The sequence below is a fragment of the Pinus tabuliformis genome, chromosome 8, assembly GCF_031772625.1.
Source record: "Pinus tabuliformis cultivar Carrire ecotype Pingquan chromosome 8, CPIR1, whole genome shotgun sequence".
In the NCBI taxonomy this organism is placed as follows: domain Eukaryota; kingdom Viridiplantae; phylum Streptophyta; class Pinopsida; order Pinales; family Pinaceae; genus Pinus; species Pinus tabuliformis.
Window position 1 is genome coordinate 981,176,265 of NC_142294.1, and position 18,787 is coordinate 981,195,051.

The following is an 18,787-nucleotide window of genomic DNA, read 5'->3' on the forward strand; positions in this document are numbered from 1 at the left end:
CCTGACTGTCAGGGGTTGATGACACCGAATGGTGCAACCGAGGAGACCATTCTTTCAAGATCTGCGGGATGCAAGGGCAATCTCAATGGTAATGGTTCTCCTTGCAAATTTCGCTTGGAATTTTTGGTTTGGAAACTTTAGTGTGCAGATTTTCCCTAGATAGTGCTTTGGTGTTCCCTTGTTTAGCCGACTTCTTCTTCTTCTCTTTCCCTTTCTTTTTCTTCTTAGTTACTTGGTTTTTAGTGTCACTAGCTTCACCAAGTGAAGATGAATAAGGGGAAGGAGAAACAAACGAAGTAGAAGGTGAAGGGGTAACTTCAGTATCATCTGGTTGTTGATTAGATTAGTGAGGAATTGTGGTGTTCTGAATGACAGAGGTCGAGAAAAGCTATACTAGCAAGCCGATTGTGATTCCTGGAAGGGAAAATGTAGCCATATATGGAGAACCAATATCTCCCGAAGAGGAGAAAGGACTAGGATTCCTGCCAGGGGGGATTCCTTGATTGGTAGACTCCATTATCTCAACCTCAGATCAACGTAGGAACAAGGATGTTATTCCATTTAAAATAAATTTTAAAGACACTTAGACGCAACTTGATTTTTCAATTTTTAAGAGTCGAGAAAAAGCTAAAGGTGAATCTAATCGCCTTTTATTTTTAATGAGCCTGAAGTGACAAGTGCTCAAATGGACCTTTACTTTTAAGGAGTCGAAAAGGAACGAAAGTGAAAGCTCTGGAAGTTTAGCTAGAGTGTTTACCAAATCGATCGTAAAATTGCAAAATACACCTTGGTGATAAATGATAGAGAAATTACCAAGGACTTATGTATGGCAGTCAATCTTCCCGAATGCTGTGTTCAGTGCATTACGATCGATAGGGCGGTAGACACGGCTTCCTAAGGATGAAGGATGATAGCCTATTGTGGTCTCCCAATATATACACGACGGTGCGGGGAGCACAAGTCTGTACTGGCACTTGTCGTATCAAAGAGGAGGAACCACCCAACCTACGAAGAAAACGATAGTTACCAGGTTTTACGATGCTGGAACATGTCTCTAGCCTAGACTTCTAGATGTGTTGTGTTAGATTCCAAAGCGTTTTTATGTTCATTGAGGTTTATTTTATGGTTGATCTTGCTTAGAAGTTTGTCTTTCAAGGTTCACCACGTGATGTAAATGTGAAATTCCTAAATATGTAATCTAAAATGATAAACAGTCGTTTATGTTCTTTTAGCAATGAACATCCTAGCTACAAAGGAAAGAAGATAACGATTTTTCTTTCAGCAAAGAGCATAGAGCATACACTAAATTCACTTTCCTAAATCAAAATAAGCAATCAAAATGCAAGTGCACACACATGTATTTGTTTTATGCTTTCTTAATGTGTGAATGACAAAAAGAATGCTAAGTATAGATCTGAATTATTTTCTTTCAAAGCAATAGTACTAACAATTTTCTCTTTTCAAAATGAAAGGTAGACTAAGAAAACACTTTTTGATTTCAAATTTAAAACTCTTTTCGACACTTGAAATACTAATAATTTCAAAATCAAGTACAATGACAAAACTACAATCAACTATCTAGAAGAGGAAGACTTTACGACACTCTTCTTTTGATTCAGAATGACAATTACGACACTTGCATCAAAAACGACAATTTGATTAGGCTAATTTCGACAAAGGAGGATTGCAAATGATCAAAAAATACACAAAAACATTTATAATTCCTAACTGATGGAGGCTGAAATAATGTGAAGGAAGATGGTTACAGCACGAAGGTACTAATCATGAACAGAAAAACTATTGAATAAAGCTGAAAACAGAGAGAAAAACCAAATTTCAGAGAAGAAAACACAGTTTACTCAATCATCACACCTGCAACACAAGGAAACAGGGATGCATCTCATCTACAACACATGGGAGGTACGCTGCATCCAGGTTGCATAGTTACAGGTAGTACGATGGGCCAGGGAGCAAAACTGAGCTTGGTTTTTGCTCAAAACTTGCAGCTAATTTCAGTGATTTAGGCTGAGTAATGATGGAGAGTAAACACAAAGCATAAGGATAGGATTTGATGAGGTTCTGAGCTACCACAAGGGCATTTAGGATGCTTCGTAAGTCAGATGTGCAGCTCATAAACCAACCTGGAGATTGACTAAAGCAGCGTTTATCTACTTCGCAATTGCATAGCAAAGGCATTTCGAAGGCTAGTTGGCTTAACTTCAGGCTCCGTCTATAGTTTATAAAGCAAATAATAAACAAACAAAACAAACTATTCATTCCTGAGCAGAGTCGCCATTTTGTTTCAGGGAAAACTAGTGTCGATTCGAACTACTAGTCCTACTAAGATGGGTAGCTATCTTAGAAATAAACAATGAAAGCTTTTCAAGAGTTCCTTTAAGTGTGATAGATGGAAGAGAAGAATAGAGGACCAACCTAGATCCTTTAGTTTGATCCTAGCTTGATTTCTCCTTTCCTTGATAGAATTTGCCACTCCTCCCCTACTTGTCCCACTTCAAAGAGTACCTATAGAGTCAAAGTAATAGCAAACTATCAAAGCATCTCTATCTAAAACATCATAACCAATATGGAATCAGAAACACATTGACCATACAATTGCATTCATAAACAATAAGATTCACAAATACAAGATCATATGGAGGAAAACTCAAAGAACTTTATTAATAGTAATGTAATAGAGGATTACAACCCATCTGTATGATCCAACATCATCCTCCCAGTTGTAGAAGCCCTCTTCACCTCATGAACAAGCAAATCACCCAACAATGCAATGTCTCTCCTCACCAAACCAACAAAACTTCCTTACAAAATACAAAATTCCAGCCTCTAAATCTCTCAGATGGGGGATCCATATATAGATTTCTTGCAAGGGTGTGAGTCAGCTCTGGGTTTTTGATTAGTGTCATTTCACTAATAGTTCTTGGTTCCACTTGGAGATTTCATGACCTCTTACTCATCCCTAGGCAAATTTAGAGAAGCAAGTGTCACAAGAGAAGTTTCTAGAAGATTCCATGATCATCCACCTTGCAAATTGTCTCTTCCATTTGTCTATTCTCGCTCATTGCACCCCACAGAAGGAAATTTAAGTATGCATCGCACCTGGCCAGTTAGGCAGTCAGTATGCATCGCACCTTGTCCATGGAGCAGCCTGTATGGTCCATTTTTGGCCAATTCTAAGTAGTTTTTCAGGTGGAACTTCTGGGAAATGATGTAATCAGCTGACCATGATCCTTTAGGGTATGAAGCAACACTTTTAGGGACTTAATGAGTCCTTAGTTTATGGACATATGTGTTTGGGGTTGCAGTGCCAAAATATGTCTATAACAAGGCAGGTGATCAGTCAATCAATAATTCATAACTACGGCAGTCTCGTTCCTCGTGGCCCACCGATCTGCAAAAATTGAAAAATAGCTGTTGGGGAGTCTGGATAAATTTTGGTAGTAGGTGACAGTTGTTCGTGTTGTGCTTTCCTCCCTCCTGACAGATTGCGTACCAAAGCGAGGGTGTCGCACTTGGCCCTGCTTCTGCCTCTGGTCGCAATGGTGTTGGCCCCCCCGCTACCACATAGTTCGCAGAGACTGAACAGTGATCCTTATTGTGACTCTGGCTTCTACATCTTATAAAACACACTTCCTCCCATGCTTCTGGCTGGGGTGCCTTTTCTTGTCTTAAACTATGCATTTCTAAACACAAGTTTTGTATTTGCGCGTGGATTTGTTGAACTCCCAACCCTGGATCCTGTATTGGAGTTTCATGCAACCTCATCACTGTTTCCAATGCTTTAGCCTAGGTTGAAATCTTTTTTTGTGGTAGTGTTGTCCTCAGATGCGGTGTCAATGATGCCACAAACCACGTGCAGTGTTGCACATCCGTCAGCGTCATGTTAGCCTTGCAAATTGTACTCTTCAATTTCTGATCTAGATCCCATGGAGTTTCACCAGGCAGCATTGCAATCTCCTTGAACCCGATGATCGACTGCATTTCTGATTTCGATGGGCTAAAATATTTTTTCAATGCATCTTAGATCTCCATTGTTCCTGCATTCGGATGATCGCTCAAGTACTTTATATACCACGTCAACACATGGTCCGACAATGCGCTAACCAAAGTAGCCTTTTTGATGTTATCGTCCATAACTCTGTGTGCTTCCCATACTACCCTTACTATGAACCAAAAATTTTCTGGATCTTCGCTCCCTGTTCCTTTAAATACTGGTAACTCGATTACATTAGTCATGTTTAACCTCTGGTCTATGCGTGGGTGTGCTAGGGCCTGCTACGAACTCATACCGCTTCTGACCCAACCACTCCTCAATTTCTTTCTTTGTAGGCTCTCAAACTTCTAACATCAGACATCCCTCAAGCAGATCCCGGTCCCGACAAAGGAACCATTTTTTGGCTTGTTGGGGCCTGACCCAAGTTTCAGAAGTGTATTAGCCGAAAAAATCCCACACTACCGACCCTTTCAGCAACAGCCCATGGAGCACGGACTGAATTCTCACCCAAGGTAGTATGGGAGGGTGTTGGTACCAAGTTTCCACACCCTTGGGATGTCTGGATGTGTTCTGGAGGGATCTCAAGCTGTATGTGACCTTGCGCTACTCTATTCTGCTTCTGCGTAGATCCGCGCAGACGTACTTTCTTATTAATAAAATTGTTACCGATCTAATCTTTCTTTTTACAGTCTTTAAACAACCATTTAATAATAAAACCCAGTGTATGCAACCATAACTCTTTAAAATAATTATAAATTTATCAAACCTATACGTAAAACAGAATGCAAACAAATCCACAATGTTTTAGAATCAACACAGTATTTAATAACCAAATTATCTTTATTAATATTCTTGATCCAGTAAAATTCACTTCCGGCCCTGCACACACAGCTGCAGGGGTCCGCGCACACAACTGTAGACTCTATCTGGCCTCTGCGCACATAGCTGCAGAGCCTCTACCACTATACCTTCGACCCAGACGTACAAACTCAGAGCACAACTACTCGCACAAACCCATGACACATTAGATCTCTTCCCAAACAATTAACTTCCTTCTATCCTTAGGGCCTTGTTCTATTCATACATTCCCATGGTCCGCGAACCATGGGAAAGCCAACTTACTTCCTATTATTATATATTATTTTTGGGCGGACAACCCTTTGACTCTACCTATTACATTTCTCGCTCCGCGCATTTCAGAGATTTACAATATTATTTCCCTAATTTATAGGTTATAAGCCCCAAAACCATTATGTGAGGCCTCTACGACCCAACAGGCCCCCAACACAATCATCGTGACTCATCCTGAGTCACTCGTTGGTGCACCAATACGCGCTGCCTAGGCTTCGCGGTCCACCATCTCTGTGAGTGACGCACGTTGTTCTGCTTCTTTCTCTTTGACTCCTGCAACTCTTCTTCTCACTCCTGCTCCACTTCCTCCACTAGTTCGTGCAACCGATGATGCTCATTTTGCTCTGCTCGGTTAACACAAAGCACCCCCGCCTAGGATTTTAGCTCAAGCTGGGATGCCGCATACGGGACCTCTTCGTGCGAACACAACAATTTCCAATTTCTTGTCTACTAGTTGTTGCAGCTTGTGTTGTAATTTTGCAAGACCCGTGTTGTTGTCCGCAATATACCAATCCTCAAAGTGCATCAAAGACGAATTGCTAACTGCAATTCTACCATTTGTCCTTGTATTGATAGTCTTTCTCTTATCTTTCATGGTTTGTCGACCAACCCATGGGTTAAGTAGCGACATCCGGACCAGTTCTGCTTCATGTCTAAGAATTTTTGGCACATCCCCAACCGTCGATGCTAAACTTTGCATGGTGCCCGCAGCCATCAACACCATACTATTTAGAAAGTCCTGCATCTTCATTGGCCATATCAAAACCCTTGGTCTTACTCCTTGAGCATAGATAATGAACAATTCCATAGCGACGAGAAGGCACAATAACTTACTTTTCTCAAAAGTGCAGCTCATTCGGCGGATGCCCCCCTGTGATTTATAAGTGTTTCGAAATTCAAATTCATCGATTCCCTCCTTTTCTGGTGTCGTAACGTTAATTTTCCACCGCCCACTCCCTTTTGCCATAACTCTGACATCTTGTCATGAATAGTGTCAGTAACGGTCACCTCTCTCCTTGTCCACGCAGTAGTGCAGCCCCTTCTGTGCACTCGTAACCTCATACCAATTTTGCACACCCTCTTATTGTCATGCAACTCCCCACAGACTACTTTAACATCCAGGGCTCTCTTTCAACTGTCTAGAGTGGTGAGAGTGTCTTGCGGTTTTTTAGTGAGGCAGTTGGCCCTCTCGTGTAGAGCTTCAGGTGGCTACCGCTTACTCTACCTGGGAAAGGCTCCCCATTCAACTTGGCAAGCTGGACTGCGCCTCCATCTGTGACTTCTTTGACTACATAGGGTCCCAACTAATGCATTTGGAGTTTTCCAGGGAATTTCTTGAACTTTCTATCATATAGTAATACTAGATCATTTTCTTTGAACGTGTGCATCTTGATATGGAGATCATGCCAAGATTTTTCCCACTGATTTTGTACTTGCTGATGGAATCCTGCCAAAAACTGCTCCTCTTCCAGTTCCTCCAATTGCAAGATCCTTTCTTCCAAAGCTCTGCAATCTGCCATGCCTGTTGCCACTGTTATTCGTAAACTAGGTACAATGTATTCCATTGGCATGATGGCTTCCTTGTTGTAGACTAACTGGAAAGGTGTCTAGCCCATCCACTCCTTGCACGTTGTTCAGTATGCCCATAGCACAGCAAATATGCGCAAATCCCAATAATTTTGCTGTGCATTACATTCCTTTGTCAATGCAATCTCCAAAATTTTGTTAAAAACTTCAACAGTCCCATTTTCTTGCAGATGGTACGGCGTACTCTATTGGTGGTATATCTGAAATTCCTAAGTGAGCGTGCTGATAGTCTCATTTAGGAGATGCATTCCGCGGTCACTCATTAGAATTTTTGGACATCTGAATCATGTTAACACATTCTCGAACAAGAATTTCACAGCCGTAGTGGCCGTGTAGTCTTCAACCAGCTATGCTTCCACCCATTGAGTCAAGTATTCTATCACGGAGATGATATAGCACACCCCCGTATTTCCTAGAGGTGTGATAGGCCCCACTAAATAGATCACCCATTTCTCAAACGGTTGGAGCGTCATATTGGCTTGAGTGGAATTTCATCCCTCTGCGATGGTTTTCCAGTACGTTGACATACGTCGCAGGCTCAACAGTATGCTTTCGAGTCTTGATGTAGAGCTGGCTACCATAGTCCTACGCAAAGAATCTTTTGTGCTATGGCGCAACCCGCATAATGTCCTCTAGCAACCCCCCAATGTGCTTCGGCTAGGATCTGTCCATGCTTGAATTCAGGTACATATCTACGTAGTATTTTGTCATTACCCATTTTCTAGAGGTGCCCTACAATAAGAATAAAGTCTGTTGCACGTATCACCAATTCCTTCTTATGCTAAACGGAATATCCCTGCGGCATGGTTCCAGTGGTTAAGAAGTGGATTATATCCTCAAAATGGCCATTCGTGACGCGCACTGCATAAAGCTGTGCATCAGGTAGTCCTTCCTCTAAGCTTGTGGACTCTTCGCCATTCTCAATTTGGGACAGGTGATGTGGACCTTCATTTAGACATCCCAGCTTTACGACGACTTTGAAGTCATATTCGTTAAATAATAGCAGCCACCTACAAATGCGCCCCCCCAGCACAGGCTTATTCACTAAGTATTTGAGCGCTGAGTGATCGGTATACATCTTAAAGTGTCCTCCAAGCAGGTAGTGACGGTATTTATGGAGTGCGTATACCATCGCTAATCCTTCACGCTTAATAGTGGAGTAGTTCTTCTCAGCTTTTGACAATCGTCGACTTCCGAACGCGATCGGGTGATCTATTCTTTCCACGCCTTCCTATGTGAGTACTGCACCCAACGCGATACATGACACGTCAACATGCACATGAAATTCGATGTCCCATTTTGGAAAGACCAGTATAGGATTTGATGCCATATTTTCCTTGAGTGTTTCTAGACTTTTGTTGCATTCCTCATTCCAACAATAAGTAGCGTCCTTTTTCAACAACTGTTCCATTGGTGTTATGATCTATGTGTATCTTTTTATGAACTTCTGATAATAACCAGTGTGTCCTAGCATGGCGCGCAGTTGTTTGACACTTCGCGGCACTTACAGATTGAGTATCACAGCAATCTTCACTGGATCCACCATTAGACCTTGCTTACAGACCACATGGTTGAGCAAGTTCCCGAAGGGGACGAGGAAAGTACACTTCTTTAGATTTAGCGCAATCTAGTGTTGTCGACAAGTATCCAGCATTAGTCGTAAACTCGCAATATGTTTCTTGATTAACCCAAAAACAGTCCAGTCATCAAGATATACTTCCAAGAACTTATGTATAAATTCCTTGAATGCAGCTACCACGACGTGCGACAATATCGCCAGCATGTTCTTTAGTCCAAATGGCATCACCATGTACTAAAAACAACCCCATTTGGTGGCGAAAGTTGTTTTACTCTTGTCCTCTTGTGCAATCTTATCTGGTGGTACCCCGAGAAACCATCCGTGAAGGATTAGGCTTCCTGTCCACCCACATTTTCCAGTACCTCGTCTGTAAATGGCGTCAGAAATGGATTGTTAACACATGCATCATTGAGCTTCCTAAGATCCACACAGATGCAAATTTCTCCTTTCTGTTTTTTCTCCTACACAACCATAGGACTTACCCAGTCAGACTCCTCCACTGGTTCAATTATTCTTGCTGCAAGCATTTTGTCCAACTCTTCGTGAACCTTCGCTTCATACTTCGAATTCAATCGCTAAGGTCGCTGCTTGACAGGCTTCGCATCTAGCTTCAGGGTTATCTTCATCATTCCCAAGTCGCCGAGGATCCCTTTTAACTCCGTGATTTTAGTCGAGAATAAATATTGATATTCTTGAAGTAAGACGACGACCTTTTCCAACGTGGTGTCGTCCCAATAGTCCCCAAACATTCCATACTTTAGCTCTTCCTCTGTTCCGATGTTTACTTGTTTCGTTTTCAGTGGCGCGGTGATGTCTAGATCCTCGATTGCTGGTTCACGAACCTCATGACTCCCCTTTGTTTCTGAATATTGATGTTTCTAGGGTCGTCCTCATCATTTTCTACCTGTACATTGTAACATTCCAAGGCTTGGCTCAATTGTCGCAACCACTCTGGCTGCACTATTTCTTCTGGTTCCAGTGGTATTTTGAAAATAGTGGCCTTCACGACCTACAACGCGTCATCCACAGTATCCATCCATCGATCTTCAAAGAGGAACGTTAATAAAAAAGCTTCACATAGTATATCCCATTCGCCTGTGCCATGTCGAAGTTCTGTCTCAGTATGCCAATTCCTCGGGATGACATCCAGGGTATGATAAAATAAGTGTACCCACTTTGGCTGGGGCTCTTCCCCATAGGCTTTTGTCCATTTGGTGAGGTGCATGTGCGAGTTTTCACGGCCATCGTATTTCTCAGTTAGTCGTAGTTCTGGCTTCCAAAATCTTATCTGCATCATCCGCCTGCAGCTGCCAATATTCAAAGTTTCCTTCATGTGTTCCCCACCACTGCGCAGGCGTTGCGTGCAACGCCCATTTTAATGCATCAAACCACTGGTGTTCTGGTACCGCGTGCTAAAACTTGATCAGGAATTCGTCGACCTCAGTCAACCCATCATACATCGGTATTTCTCGATCCTAAGCTTTTACACAACACAGTGACTTTGTCATCATATTGCAGTTTAACATGGTTACTTCGTTCAAGTGGTTATGCCATCGTTTGTCTTCTTCATCTGAATCTGAAATGCAGGCCTCAGTGCATTCCCATGGTATTCTTTCTTCTGCGATTGGATTGACCCAATCCTGATCTCGTGTCGTCATATTGTAGACATGGTACAATTCTTTGTCAATTTCCTCATTGCAGACAGGTTCAGTGTAGCACGCTCCTTCAGCCGGGTCTAAGGAAACGACTACGCGTAGGGACTTCTTCTCAAATATCATCTTCCAGTACTTTTAATCAAGGGATAACTTCCTCAATCAATGGAGAAACTGTTGCATGTCTTCACATAGACTTCATGTTTGATTTTCTCCAACTAATTAACTCAAGATTAATTAATTAATTATTTTTCAAACAACTGCTGAGACCAAATTCGAATTTTAATTCTCAATTTTAATTCAGGGACTAATTAAAATTGGAATCTATCTCGAAATGCTATTTGTAGCAATGCTATTTTTAGCATTTATATTTTTTGCTATTTCCAACAGAGTTGGAGTATATCCTGAAATGCTATTTATAGCAATCCTATTTTTATCATTTCTTGTTGCCATTTTTAACAGGTTCTCCAAGTTTGGTTTTTGAAGCATGATGTCCTCTTTATTTTCTTATTTTGAGGATTATCCCTTTGATAATGACCATATGCATGACAACCAAAACATTCAATTTTTGATAAGTCAATGTTTCTAGGAGGATGAGGTCTTCTTTCTTGAGAAGCAGGCCCACTTCTTTGACTTTGTTTTAAAGCAGGCCCTTGTCCTTTATTTATTTGAAATTTCCCAAAATTCTTCTTTCCCTTGTGGAATTTTGCATGAGCAGAAAAATATTGAGAATATTAAATTGGAATCACACATCTATTTACTAGGCTAGATTCCTCTTGAGTGTAGCCAGTCGATAATTTTTCAAAAGAGGGAGGAGTCTCTTTAGCATTTATTCTAGATACAAAGGCACTCCATGAGGTAGGAAATCCATCGACAGCAGTAGTTACTAATTATTTCTTAGAAATTTGTTCATCAATTGCCTTTAGCTGATCCCTAATTTGATATAGCTTCATAAAGTAGGATGCTCCAATATCATCGTTTGTCATATTGGCATCTCTACGCTGATTTCTGAGGCTAATTGATTGATTCATATTGTTGATTGTATAAATACTAATGAGAGCATCATATGTAACCTTAGAAGACTCATGATCATGAATATAACGGATAAGATGGTCTCTTACTAATTTAATAATGATACTCCTTACTAAGATGTCCTCTTCTTGATACTTCTCAACTTCTGTTTAATGGGATTGATCTCTTGATTTAGCCACTTTTCCTATCACAGTACCCAAAAAATTGTTTCTAGCAAGAATGAGATCCACCCTAGTTTTCCATGCTCTGAAATTGGAGGCTCCTTTTAATTTGTACTTGGATTTCATGAAGATATTCATGGTGAATATTTCTATTCAAAATAATGGTTCTCTTCAAATACTCTTCAAATTCCTTTTCTCCAAGTAATCTCAATGCCCTAGATATTTCACCTTAGCTCTGATACCATGTTATTTTTCTAGTGAATGTAGGACTAGAAATAATTTTTCAAATTTTGTAACTACCTCCAATGATATTATGGTCTTATTTATAGAATTAAATATAACATTTAGATCTTATTAATCATCAAGCAGTTACACTTGAAAAATTACAACCATAAAAAATGAGTAGTAGAAATCATAGTAGAGAAAGAGACACCAAAATTAGGTCAATTATCAAGGCAAAACCCACTGAGGGGAAAACCCAATCAACTTTCCTTATGCGAGAGATTCCAACTTATTTTGTCCATTCAAAGGTCAAATTTTTACCATCCAAAACTAAGTCAAATGTATTCAATAGAGAGAACCAATATTTTATTTTTTCAATGTATAGTTACCAATCAAATTCCAATAAACGTCCAGTCAAAGTGAAACACAATAGCAACTCATTCAAACAAAATTCAAGTGTATTCAACACAGATACAACAGAACGAAGTCAATAGGTCCGAAAATGCATAGAGTGATGTCAATAGGTTCGAGAGTCAATAGCCTGAAGTTAACATAGAATTCAACCTTCTTCACAATTCGCTCAAACAACCAGAAAATTTTTAGTCAACATAGGTCAAACGATAGAGAGATAAGATCGTCAACATAGTTCAAATGTCCTTCTTTTCTGCCTCCACAAAGTTGAGTGAACTGAGGCAGATCAGATGAGTTTTTTAGTTTTGTGATTGTGTTCAAATGACCTCCAACTTTGTTATATTTCTAGTGGTCAATGCGAAGGGTCATGACCCTTGAAAAGCTTACTTTGACTATGGAGCCAACCTAAAATTTTTGAAGCCGACTTTAATAACATAAAAATTTAAATTTTCCTCCAATAATTTTTCAATGATCGATTATGATCGAAGCTAGTAACATTTTTCAACAACCTTGAAGTACATCTAGTCAAAATTTTAGATTTTTTTCTCTATACTTTTAGATATATACCATATGGCAGTTAGGTTCTATGAATTATCCTAAAACTAGTTTCAAACAAGTGATCTCAAATTTTCACTATGATTTTTTTTGGGAAACCTTAGACTATGAAGTTTTCAAGAGATTGCATATATCTCACAATACATCTGATAAAAAAATTAGATTCAAACTCGCTAAATTTTTTTGCCATATACCATATGGATGTTAAAGTTTGTGAATAATTGTACAATCAATTTCAAATGAGTGATCTTGGAAATTTTGCTATAATGTTATCCTAGAGAATTTTAGATTGTAAAATTCTTAGAGATCCGAGGAAACATACTTAACTACCTCAAGTATAATTATTAAACTCATATTTGAAAAATTGGACACATGGCATGCTATTCATGTTCACTTTTGGTAAGAGGCCAATAATCAACAAATTTTGGGAAAGCTACCTTAATTTTTACTTGGCACATCTAACATTTTTTAGACTTGTCGAATTACAAATAAGACATATCAAAGTATTGTAGGCAAAATTTTCAATTTTACAATGTCTCACAATCCATAGATATATTAGGACAAAGGTCATCTATCTAGCAAGTCTAAAAATTAGGTTTTTATAAGGTATATAAGTTACAACTGGGATAACGTTTGATTGCAAGATATATTTTTGGTGATTCAAAATTAATTGTGATAAAGAGGAAAAAGAGGAAAATCATTATTTACATAGATGGCTCATAAGGGTTCTTCAAAATTTTCTTCACCACTTAAACCTATAGAGAGTTTATCCATGACTCATGAAGAAATATAATATTTCTAGTACGAGGTATTCGAGTTGGAAAGTTAGTTCTCATAGGTGAAAAGATCGATAAAACATATCAAACAAAAAATGGATGCAACTAAGGAAAAAGTACCAAAATCCATCAACTCCATTGAAAATATTCTCTTGGAGAGGCTTCTAAAAATGATATGAAAACCCTAGGAAATCATGAAAATAAGGGGAACAATTGTGTTGAAAATCAATCACATATGGGGAGTATTTTATCACAAATAAAGAGAATAAACATTAACACATAGAACCATAATCATGTTTTTTCAATCCAAGATCTACATTATCAGGGCTTCAAGTCAACTCCAAGGAACTATTTCATTCGAATTATCAATATGAGGAAGGTTCATGGTAATGATTCTATAACATGGATATTCCAGATGGAGCAATACTTTGATATACACCAAGTGACATCCTTTCAAAAGGTAAATATGGCATCTATGTATTTAGGACAACATAAAATTATATGGTGTTAATGGATTTATGAAAGGGAAAGTGATCATATTTTATCTTGGTTTGTTTTTATAGAGGAATTGATAGCACATTGATGGGCCTCCAAATCAGACACAAAATAAGGCCCATCTAACCTTTCTTACGCACATGAAGGCTATATTAAACCTCTCCTTCTACACTTAATAATGTTTTTTTAGCTTTAATGTGTTCATTAGGAAGGTCTGGATATAATTTCATATCTGTACCTAAGATTGGATAATAAATGAACAAAATATAATGAAATTATTGACAAACTCTGGAGCTCCGGTGATTGAGAAAATCTAGGAATGTGTTACCTATCATTTAATGCAGATTCCTAGTGTTGGGAACCAGATCCACTATTTGAGGAATTTTGGAGGGTAAAGCTTCCTCCTTTCAAGGGGACTGCTTCCTCAAATTAGATTTTTCCTCTAGGGGCATGTATTTCTTAGTCTTCCTATGGAGAAAACTTGTATTTTTGCAACGCCACTTTCATTTATATCAGGGATGTACTTGGATTGATTCAAATAATGAATTTTGGAGCCATTTTTAGCTTTTAAAGCTTGCTCTCTTTCATAGGACTATGAGTATCCTTGGGCTTGGCCATCCCAAGAGCCTCAGAGCCCTTTTTTATAATTTTATTTTCTTCTTTTCACTTCTTACTCACATGCATCTCTTATTTCTGTTTTTCCTATTTATGAATTTAGTATTGATGCTTCTTTTGTTGCAGGATTGGGTTAAATGATTGAAGTGAGTTTTTTTTTCAAGTTATTCACAAATTCACAAGCATGATGCATCCTTAGAATATCTTTTAAAATTCATATTCATCATTGAACTACTTGGATTGGTTTACTAGTTCACAAATCTAGAATTTTTGGAACTCCCATGTAGCAAAAACTAGTAATTTTCTGTTATTTTTTAGGACATGTTAATGAGATTAAATTATAAAAAAAATCAATTTAATAACAAAATTTACCCCAATGCATTTTCACTTTATTAGGTTAAGCATTTTATAGGTTAACTAGCTCACTAGTTCTTGAATTTCTAGTTTTTAGAGTAGTAATTTTCTGTTATTTGTTTAGCACATGTTAATAGGGGTATTTTTGAGTGATTCTACTTGTAATGGAGTCCTAAGACATCCTAATTAATAAAAAAATTGTCCCATCCCATTTTCATTTGATTTACTTGGTCATTCGGTGCATTATCTCCTCTTGTACTAATTCTGTTTCACCTGTGGCAATTTTGTTTTGCATGTAGAAACCTCCCATAGCATGTGTAAACTTGACCAAATTTGCTCCAAAAGCTTTTTTTTGTCTCTTAAGCTTGAATCATAACCCCTAGGCTCTAAATCCATGATTGAGGAAAAATAGAAACCAATTAGGGCATGCATTTTTACAAAGTAGATTAGGCCTATTTATTTGAATTCATGCTCTTAGAATTTCAACTAGAAATTGTTGTTCTTTCCTATGATTAATTTCTTTTCAAAGTAAAAATTCCATTTATGCAATTAGTTTAGGCTTTTATTTCATGAAATTCACTCCATTACATCATATCAATGAAATAAGGACACATTTTATGTTGCACATATAGTACCGACACCTCTTAAGTTTGTATGAACCTCGAGTTGATAATTTAAGTTGGTAGCCTTGGGAGTTGCATCATTCTTGTTTCAATATTGAGGATCATCACTTTTTATTGCCATTTCTGGTGAGGTGTAAAAGTATGCATTGCTTTATTCCATAGTTTATTCATTTCTTTTACTTTTTGCAAAAAAAAAAATTGCATTAGCCATATTTCATTTCAAAAAATTGCATTGCATTTGAATTCTTATTCAATTTTTTTTATAAAAACATTAAAAAATTACTTTTCCAACACCTAGACCACACTTGATCACGTGGTGCAATAAGAGACACATCATCATCCACTTTTATAGGTAAAATAAGAAGAGGTGGCAGAGAAGGTAGAAGAAATGGATGGAGATGATGACAATGAAGAACATCCTCTTGGATTTCCCATTCAAGACACTGATGTTAGTGTTCATATGAAGAACATCCCTCCATATTTATTTCCCAAATTCCATGGTATGAAGTCAAAGGATCCGTAAACCTTTCTCTTTTAATTTGAAATCCTTTCTATATCTTATTGTTACTTACTAAACACTCAAAAGTTGAGATTGTTTCTAGTAACATTGAGGAATAGAGCTCTTAAATGGTTCACGAGTTTACGAACTAATTCAATAAGATCATGGAATGATATGCAAAATACATTTCTAGAAAAATATAAATATCATGATCTTAAAGACAAACCTTTAGAATGAATAAAAAATAAGATGAGAACCTTGAGGATCTAATAGAGATGACCGTGTATAATGTTAAGAGGGAAAAATTACATCATTTAGGATCTGACATACTAAAACCCCTATTACTTAGAACAATTAGGAATGAGTGGATTGATCTCTGTAGAGCTATAAAAAGGGTCTCTTTCACCTTTAATTACCTCACATTAATATGTCAATCCGGGAACGTTTGGTTATTTCAAAGAGTGACTCAATCCGAGGCTATTTGTCAGAGTAATGCAAATAGTACAGCGTCCTACAAAATACAAGAGTAAACTGATGCTTGTCTATAACTAAGTTCCTTCAAATGACTAAAGCACACACTCTCAAAATATCAGTCAAGGGTCCGACAGCAATATTCCATCCCTTTGGAAACTGATGGAAAAGGAAACTAGTGCATGGATCACGGGTCTGGGAGCAAGGCAGTAAATGCAGAGGCTCACTACAGCCACAGATCGTCTCTCACACCAAATTCGATTAAATGAAACAGCAGATAGAAATGGAACGGTAAATAGGAAATTAAACAGTAATTCTAGAAAGGAACAGCAATGCTTAAAATGGAACATCAATTCTGAAATGGAATAGCAATCACTATAACTAAACCTCGCGAGTAATAATCAAACTTTATCCTATCAACTCAAAAGCTCTTATCGTAATCAAAACTCCAATCTTTCATTCTCCAAGAAAATCACGCAATCCACTAAAGGAACAACAATAACTCTCAATTATGGAACAGCATGTGAAAGTCATACACACATAACACTCCAAGTAATCTGATTAATACCCATCATCCACAGGAATTACAACTATGTTTCCAAATGGAACAGCATGAATTCTGAAGCATAAAGAACACACCTTTCAGATAATTACCTTAACACATACTTAGCATAGAAACTTCATAACATATGGATAACATCGTTCATTTGAATCTAATAAGAATTCATTCACTCTGAAAGTATTGATAATATAATGCAGAGTCAATGGAAAGAACATTAACGAACGAATCTTAGCAGAGCATGTGATGTAACTTATAAAGCATATCAGATTACCAACTAGTGACGATAAGCAAAACACGCAGAAATAATATCGTAATGATACAGAAGCAAGTGTCCTCCGGGGCTGGGCCCTTAGCCTCAAGGGTACACCGCTTTAAGCTAATTCAGACGCGAAGATGATATAATCACCAAGTTTATATTAATGCATAAAACAGAAAGTACAATGAGCCAAGTTCAACGAGACTCGATGATCAAAGTTAATTCTTTAACAAAAAGTTACATAAAAATCTCTTCCAAACTAACAGTGTCGTCCCTTTATATAAGGATAATGGCGGAGATGTCTAAGTGATAAGATAAATAAAGCAGCGATCCCTCAGGATCGAAGATCCTGAGGGATTCGCAAAACTGTTAATCCCTAATCACTTATTTTTCTTCCGGCGAGCTGGTGCCTTTTCCTCCTTTTCCGGACCAGTTTGCTTCAGCTTGCTTTGCCTCGTCTGCACTCGGTCCTTTGTCAAAGGGACAGCAGTTACCATGTTCTTATCTTCTTCTTTGGAATAGCAGTTCCTCGTTTCTACCATTTCCTGCACAGGAGAATGACAATTATCAGCAGATAAGTCTTTGCATACTAATTCCACGTATTCTACCACAATTCTCTATTGTTTTCCTCATTCATGATGTAAAAGATTCATAAGTCCTACTGAAAATCCACTAAAATGATCATTAAAAACATACCTTTTTAGTACTCCACACACCCCCCTGTTTACCCTGTTTCATGCCCTTATGAAAAAGTTGTAGTTGACATGCAAAGCAGTGAGAGAGTAGGCTGGAGAAGGAATCTCATGTGGAGGCCTACAGCCATGGTGAGTGACTAGGTAGTCAAAGAACTGGCCCGTTTGACCCTCAGGCATCTCATATAGGGCTTGATATCCGGGTGCAGGATGCCAGATAATTGGACTGCAAAATCTATATCCTAACTAGGATGGTCCTGCCCTCAAGATGCTTTTGCCATAGAGGTTCAAACGATTGGCGGCTAACTGAAAATTCTCATACTTAAATGGCTCCCTAAGCTGGATGTTTGGATTAGAGGTTCGATACCGGAATTTGGCTGCATCAATGGCGAGGTCTTTGATAGAAAGAAAATATTCTAAACTTTGTCGAATGAGTGCCTCGTGCATGGGTCCTAATGTTTCAATGACACCCGGAGTTCTCATAAGGTTTCTATGTGCTCTCCATAGCTGTACTGGGTTCCTAGGCTCAGCCCTTACCCACAAGTCTAGGCCATTTTCCTGTCTCTGAAAAGTGTTATAAGCTTTGAGCCATTTAATCTGATTGACCCCGAATGAGATGAATGCTTGCAATTGAATGTCCCCAACAAAAGGGCCAGGGTTCAACTCAGTTTCCTGATCTAGCACGAGGTTATGCAAGTAGAATTCACATAGCAATCTCTGGACCTTCACTCCACAATGTTTACAACAATCTATAAAGTCATTGACAGTATTAATTTGTATCGGGGCACCTGCTTTAACAACCTTTATCTTTAATTGCAAGTATCATTCCAATAAAAACAAAGCATAGTTTTTGGCAGGGGCCCTACATGCTAAAACGTCATTGTATAAAGAACACAAGGTATCCATCTATTTGATAACAGTATCTAACCTACGGGTTACCTTTGCAACTTTCTCCTGTTCCTTTTGCCACCCTTCAAAGGCCTGGATTTCAGATTGATTAACATTCCGTAGTTGTTGTTGGAGTTCTTCATACTTCTCACGAGGGACTGTCTGCTCTCTAAGCCTCTCCATCTCTTGCTGCGCCTCTTTCAATCCTTTGTGC